An 8,249-nucleotide genomic window follows, 5' to 3' on the forward strand; every position below is an offset into this window, starting at 1 on the left:
AGACTAGTTCCATGTGTAATTTTGTCCTAATCTGTGACAAATGATAGATGAGAATTCAAATCTACAGTATATTTATTACAAGTTAACACTAGTATCAATGTATAACTATGAATTTGTGAACTTTTAGATATTGTTAATGATTTAAATTATCATTGATTACTGTAAGCTTTACAGCATTTTGTTGTTTTCAGTATATTTGTGTTTTCTCATTTTTGTTTAGTGCGACTGTGACATTCACTTCTCAGATTTGACAAACATATCTCCACAATCTTATGATGCTGTATATTGTATTTACAAAAATAAACTATCATCATGTTAGCTCTTACTAGTGCAGTGACTGATCTATTTTTCCCAGAACATATTTTTTTTAATATGAAATGTTGGTTTAGAGGTTGTAAAAATAATTAATTCTCCACGCTGACAATCATATCTACCATTAACTCTGCCTTCTTACTTCTGCCATTGCCTAACTGTTGCTGTCATCTTGAAACTACTTAATTTGAAATATCCCTGATCTCTTGGGTCACAGCTGCTAATCTAATACTGACTAACTCTGTGTAATTAGGGCAAAAATCTCATCTCTGCATAATCTGGAGAAAATTTGCCACTGATTTAATTTGGCTCAGATTTCTTATTCACTCTACACTACTGAAGTAGTATTTTTTGAAAAATCTATTAGTACAGTCCCCCTTCCAACTTGTTGGTATGGCTTTGCTAAGAGTATGTAAAAGACTAATTTTATTTTGATAAATTTTAATATAACAATGTTTATTATCAATTTGCTGTCCATAAGTACTGCAATATAATGTCTATATATTAATAAAAAATAATCCAATTATGCCAATTCTTTGGAAGATAGGGGCAAAAAAGCACTTTTCTCAGTAGCAGCTTCTTCCCCCTCACTACTCTGGATGGGAATGACACTTCTGTTGTTGTGATTTTAGTTTGTCTACTGATCACAGCAGAGCTACAAAAGGGCATGGTCTGATATGGACAACTTTTCTCTTTGGATTTACACAGCTCTTTTCTGAATGTTCACTAAAGGAAGACAACAATCTATTATCTTCTCTGGGTGACTTTCAACTTCCTGTTCTTCCAGTGTTAGTGTACTAAAATTAACATTTCCCATATCTGCGTGATAGGATCCTTCCCACCATCACTGTTGCAGAGAAAGAAGCAGGACCACAATCCTCAATGGAAAGTGCTTCCAACTAAAAGGTAATGGTGAAGCTGGTAGTTCCACAAACTGAAGGAATATGCAGCTATTTCTTTTAGGTTAAGGTGCTTCAGCTTTTACACTTCTGCTGTTCATTTGGTGATGATGCTCCCTTTAAGTAGAGACTTCACTGTAGTGTTACCTCTCTAGCTGTAAGATTAGATCATCACACCAATGAATTTATAACTGCTTGGATTTATGTTCTAAAAAGAACCTTAAAGGTATTTGAGGTCCTGACTACAGTGACCTGTTTGTTATTTCACTTAACTTCTGCATTTCTTGCAGTTACTTCAGTTCTGTGTGCAGCTCAATGGCTTAAGGATGTCAAGGACAACTGGAAGTGCTCCTTCAAGTACATCAGTAGCAAAAAGAAGACTAGGGAAAATGTCAGCCCTCTGTTGAATGCTCCTGGTGTCGGGGCACATGGAGAAGGTGAAGTTACTGAATGCCTTCTTTGCTTCAGTCTTTACTGCTAGGGCCAGCCCTCAGGAATCGCAGACACTGGAGGTGACAGAGAAAGTATGGAGAAAGGAAGACTTTCCTTGGTTGATGAAGATTGGGTTAGAGATCATTTAGGCAAACTTGACACCCACAGATCTACAGACCTCAATGGGATACACCCACAAGTGCTGAGAGAGCTGGCTAATGTTATTGCAGCACCACTCTCCATCACCTTCGAAAGATCATGGAGTACATGAGAAGTGCTTGAGGAATGGAGAAAAGACAGTGTCACTCCAGTTTTCAAAAATGGCAAGAAGAAGGACCCAGAAAACAACAGGCCAGTCAGCCTCACCTCCATCCCTGGTGGCAGAGTTCATTCTGGATGCCATCTCTAGGCATCTAGAGGTAAATAAGTTTATTGGGAGTAGTGAACACGGATTCAGCAAGAGGAACTCATGCTTGACCAATCTGATAGCCTTCTATGATGGCATGACTGGCTGGGTAGATGGGGAGAGAGGAGTGGAAGTTGTCTATGTCATCTTCAGCAAGGCTTCGATGTCTTGCATATGTTTCACAAGAACATTGTAGAAAGAAAGAAAAGAAAGACTATTTTTAATCATTAGCTTCTTCCATAGTGCTATAAAGTCTCCATAATAGGCCATATAAATGGCTGCTCTGAATGCATTCCCTGTGATATCTGAAATCTCAACTTCAAAATTCTTGATGGTCTCCTCCCATCAAACCCATCCACCTCCAGCACAGCTAGAAGCTCTCCAGCTCAGGTAAGGTGAGCTTGCATGAGAACCATGGTTCTTGGTAACCAATTGAAAACCACAAGCTTTAGACTATTATCTACGAGATTTTTTTTTTTCCCAGCAGTTTTATATGCTTACCTCCTGTTGTATTCCCTGTTTGCTCTAGTATTTATTCCTAATCTCATTAACAGGTTAGTGAAGGGCACTGTTGCCTGGCAGTTTTTCCTTATTTATTGTGGACAAGGAGAGACAGACTTGAGCCTATACATGCATTTCCTCTCCTCTTCACATTCCTAGCAGTTTCTTTCAGTCCATAATATGTAACATTCACTGAGGGGATCCAGAAGAAGCTGCAAAACTGTTGGGTGTTGGGTTTCTCCAATACAGTAGTGTATATTAAAAAAAATCTAAGGACCAGTAATGCACTACACCAGTGAAGTCCTGTTGTCATGCATGCAGATGTTTTACTGTTGACTGGATATTCCATATATCATAATACTGCCTGACACAAAGCTCTTACAGCTTTGTGGGAGCATGGACAACTAGCTCTATGTTGGCAGTATGAAAATGAAGGATTTGTTTCTCTGGCTTAAAGAAAAAAAATCACCAAGGCTTTCTTTCTCTCCAAGGCTTTTTTCATACTAGCCTTGGAATGCTTTTTTTCTGATCCTCCACCTGTCTCAGCTTCATCTGTTCATCTTAAAGGGTAGGCACTGTAGCATTAAGTTCAACCTAAAATGACAGAGCAAACATTTGGGCTGAGGTATCAAGACTGTTGACTTGATACTTAGAAGCCGTTAACAGGAGTGAGATAGCACGTACACAAACAGTAGGTGTAATTAGGAGCCTACTGCTAAGTGAAATAAATCTGTCTTGAGTCAAGTGGCTGTAATACAGAAAGTTTCTGTTCTGTCTATAAAACAGTGTTCTCATAATGAGAGATGACAAATACAAGCATAAGCATAAACTTGTATTTGTCAAGTTTCTTTTTTCAACAGCTTATTGAAACTTGACATAGAGGTAAGGAAGGAAGTATCTTCTGGACCACAGATCTTCAGAAATTCCTCTTGAGATCATTTCAGTCCACCCAGCCTGGAAAAACTAGCTCACAGTATCGCTGCAAATACACAGGTGGATTGCCATGGTGATTCTATGCCAATAATAAAGCTCCTCTATGACTCTCCATGCAGGTTCTTACTCTGTACAAACAGGAGACCTGAGGCTTGGAACCCAAATTAGCTTCTTTAACTGGAGAAGTCAGCATCCCAGGGACCAGGGATGGATGAAAAATAGAGGTGAGAGTGGCTGTGTTTGACTGTGACTTGTTTCAGTAAAGAATGACAGGTGTGTATTTGTTCATGGAGGCTTGAGTAAAGGCTATCTTAGCCTCCAAGGTGACCATGCCACTAAATTACATAACTAAATGTAATAACTCAGCTTTTCATGACTAAAAAGAATTCATGAAAGAAATAAATTGTGTAAGATAAATTGAGTACCTGTACAGCATTAAATTTTTATCTCTTTATTCAACTTCTTTGAGTATCTGACCGAAAAATTCCATAGTTCTCACTCATATACACATGGACCTGCATCCTTTTGAAACTTTTTCTACTTTTTCAGGTGCAAAATCTGGGTTATGGATGTATCTCTGCAGCTTTTGATAATCTTTAATGTTTTACATTTATCCTACTCCAAAAGCTTTCTAAGAAAATCGGCATATCCAAGAAGTTGGATAAGAGGCTTAACCAATGAAATTTAAAAAAAACAGTGATATAAAATTAGAAAACAATGTTTTAACTAACAGAAACCTGCATATTTTGAGTTATTTCATTTATAGCCCTTTGAAGTGATTTACCACAATAAATGCTTGATAAAGACAAAGGGTTGGTTTTTTTAAAAAAAAAAAAATACTGTAGCTATAATCTAGATTTGTTAAAATTGTCTCTCTGCTTTAAGACACCTGAAAGCCAAGGAACAGCCCTCCTCCTGAGGAAAATTAAGGACACCGTATGCAGAAACACAGCAGATGTGCAAAAGGAAAGAGTTCAGAAATTACTGCTTCATAAAAGCGTGAACCGAAGTACAGTCATCACCTCTCTGATTTTAACTGATCAATGCAAACATTTGAAAGGCAAACTTCCAAAACTGCTTCCTTACTAGTAGAATGGCCCTTTTGGCTTTCTATATTGAAATTTCAGGCAAGTTACAACAGATTTGAACTCTCAAGACTATCTGCTAACCAAAGAACTGGGTTTTTGTTTTAATTCCCAAAAATTTAATAAATGTCTAATTATACTTGCCAGAAAGCAGAAAATTAACAAGCCCTTTTTTAATACTGAAAATTATGGAGTTAGCCTGTCTTACAATTTCTTAAAGACATTTTGAAAACTGAATAAGTTTATGGAACGCTCATACTGGATGTCATTTATAAGCATCTGGAGGAAAAGAAGGTTATCAGGAGTGGTCAACATGGACTCACCAAGGGAAAGTCATGCTTGACCACTCTGATAGCCTTCTGTGATGGCATGACTGGCTGGGTGAATGAGGGGAGAACAGTGGATGTTGTCTACAGTATCTTCAGCAAGGCTTTTGACACTGACTCCCATTACATCCTCATAAGTTAGCTTAGGCAGTGCGGGTTAGATGTGTGGAGAGTGAGGTGAATGAGGAACTGGCTGAATGGTAGAGCTCAGAGGGTTTGATCAGCAGCACAAAGTCAAGTTGGAAGCCTGATACTAGTGGTGTTCCCCAGGGGTCGGTATGGGGTCCAGTCTTGTTTAACATATTCATCAGTGACTTGGATGAAGGGACAGAGTGTACCCTCAGCAAGTCTGTGCTTCTGTGGTGGACAACAAGTTAACCATGACCCAGCAATGTGCTCTTGTGGCCAAGAAGGCCAATGGTATCCTGAGGTGCATTGAGTGTGGCCAGCAAGTTGAGGGAAGTTATCCTCTCTCTCTACTGTGCCCTAGTGAGGCCACATCTGGAGCACTGTGTCCAGTTCTGGGTTCCCCGGTTCAAGAAAGACCAGAAACTACTGGAGAGAGTCCAGCAGAGGACTACGAAGATGATTAGGGGACTGGAACATCTCTCTGATGAGGACAGGTTGAGAGACCTGGGTCTGCTTAGCCTGGAGAAGAGAAGATTGAGAGGGGATCTTACCAATGTTTATAAATATCTAAAGGGTAGGTGTCAAGAGTATGGGGCCAGACTCTATTCAGTGACGCACAGCAACAGGACAAGGGGCAACAGGCACAAACTGCAACATAGGAAGTTTCATTAGAAGATGAGGAAAAACTTTGCTTTGAGGGTGTCAGAGCACTGGAACAGGCTGCCCAGAGAAGTTGTGGAGTCTCCTTCTCTAGAGATATTCAGGACCCACCTGGACAAGATCCTGTGCAACCTGCTCTAGATGAACCTACTTTAGCAGGGGAGTTAGACTAGATGATATCCAGAGGTCCCTTCCAACCCCGACCATTCTTTGAGTCTGATTCTGTGAAAACAAAAGACTGTCCTAGTAACACTGACCAAATTGTGAGAAATCGCTAACATCATAAACAGTGTGAACAAGTAACTCAGTCTTAAATTAAATACCACAGTTGTGTTTAAAAATACTTGGATTATGTAGTTTACGAATAAGTAAACTGAAAAAAATGTAGGAAGCTACAAGAAACAAAAAAACCCCATTGCTACACATATTTTTAAAAGGGTCTTTTATTGTCTCTGGTTTCTGCTGTTCTCAGTTTTGCAAAATGTGTATTGTTTACCATGTCATCAATTGAAATTTATGCCTGCCCTTTGTTTTTTAATAACACTTTCTTGACAAAAAAAGGTTTGTTTACCTCTCAGATGCTGGTTGTAATTTTTTTGTAAGACTTTATATTAGTACAGTTCCAAATGACTGCTTATTTAGAGCAAGAAAGTGGAGCTGGGTGCACACAGACCTAAGTGTAAGACTATTTGAAAATGTTATGTATGAAAATTAATCAAAGTGTGACAAACCAAAATTTAACAAACATCAATGCATGTCATACACATTTAATTTTTTATGTTACTCTATCTTCTTCTTCTTCCTTATGAGGAAAGGCTGAGGGAGCTGGGTCTCTTTAGTTTGGAGAAGAGGAGACTGAGGGGTGACCTTATCAATGTTTATAAGTATGTAAAGGGTGAATGTCAGGAAGATGGAGCCAGGCTCTTCTCAGTGGTGTCCAACAGTAGGATGAGGGGCAACAGGTGCAAGCTGGAGCATAGGAGGTTCTATGTAAACCAGGGAAAAGCTTTTTTACTGTGAGAGTGACAGGACGCTGCAACAGGCTGCCCAGAGAGGTTGTGGGGTCTCCTGCTCTGGAGACATTCAAAACCCACCTGGACACCTTTCTATGTGCTCTCATTTAGGTTCCTGCTCTGGCAGGGGGGTTGGACTAGATGATCTTTTGAAGTCCCTTCCGATCCCTAACGTTCTGTGATTCTGTGTGTAATTCTATGAAGTTCAGAAAGCCTGCATATCTAAGTGATGCCAGTTAGATATGCTAAACGTCAATACTGAATTTAAGTCCAAAGGTATTCTTTCCAGAGATTTTGGTCCAGGAACATCCATTCATAAATGAACATAGCATGGTGAAAAACCTTTCATGTGAAATCAGTAGTAGGTATTTTGCTTGAGGAAAAGTAAATATAGAATGAGTAATGGTTTTGCTAAGAAGGTGTTGATAGGCACAAGCAGCACACTAAATGTAAAGGTGATTGGCCAATAGGAAAGACAGGAAAGCAGTGAGAAATTTTGAACAGTTTACTTGGCATTTAAAAGAGTACAAATAACTTACATTACCATCATGACAAGAACTAGTGGTTTCATAAAAACTGCAATTTCAGAAATACATGCTATGTCTAAGGAGTCAAAAGCCTTACAGCCTCTAAAGCTGGGAGACCTTCACCCATGTTTCTCTGAGTATCTTCAGGTATTGCTTGAGTCTCTTCTGCATTCATTTTAGCAATAGCTTAATCTTCCTGAACACAACAAACCTGAAATTAAATGTGCAGACGAGTTTTTAAAATGCAGTGTTTTTTAAAAGAGTTTATTCTTCACCATTAAGGTTCACTACTGCACTTAGAGTGCAGAGAGAGAAACAGGAAACAGTTATTTACTTTCTTTAACATGCACAGCAGCAGCCACTGGAGAGTTAGAAACACAGAACCATAGAATAGCATAACCTCCCAGCCCAGGCTGAGCCAATGAGCACTAGAGAAATGCCTCTGCGAATCCATATTTGTGAGGGGAAGGACTGTCCTGAAAGGAAGAAGGTGTGGTACCTGGAGGAGAAACAGATGACCAAAACAAAAGAGACCATCAGCCTAAGGAAAAGACAGATGGACAGAGAGAGAGCTTCCTTGCCAGAAGGAAGGACAAAAAGACCCACACCCAGTTCAATCACATGGCATAAGAGAAGACAAGGGAAGTCCCCTGCAGCCCATGGAGATTCAGCGCTGAGCAGAGACTCATTTGTAGGCCAGGGAGGACCCCACGCTGGCACAGAGAAGTTGAACCTGAGGGCAAGTGTGACTGAAACTGTGACCCCGAGCCAGAGCAGGGGTGGACCTCCAGAGGGGGGGGTGACTCTGCAGCCCGTGGAAGTCCCCATGCTGGAGCCAGGAGTTGAGCCCAAAGAGGTCCGTGACTCCCTGGGAAGCTCGTGTTGGAACATCTTGTTCCTGGACTTCCATGCTGGGAAGAGCAGCAGAAGTGAACTGACTGAACCCCCATTCCCTGCTGGATGCAGGAAGGTATAGACATTGGGAGCAAAGTGATTTGAGCCCGGGAAGAAGGTAGGGGTGGGGGG

Source organism: Antrostomus carolinensis, unplaced genomic scaffold (genome assembly GCF_000700745.2).
Source record: "Antrostomus carolinensis isolate BGI_N321 unplaced genomic scaffold, ASM70074v2 scaffold7508, whole genome shotgun sequence".
Lineage (NCBI taxonomy): Eukaryota > Metazoa > Chordata > Aves > Caprimulgiformes > Caprimulgidae > Antrostomus > Antrostomus carolinensis.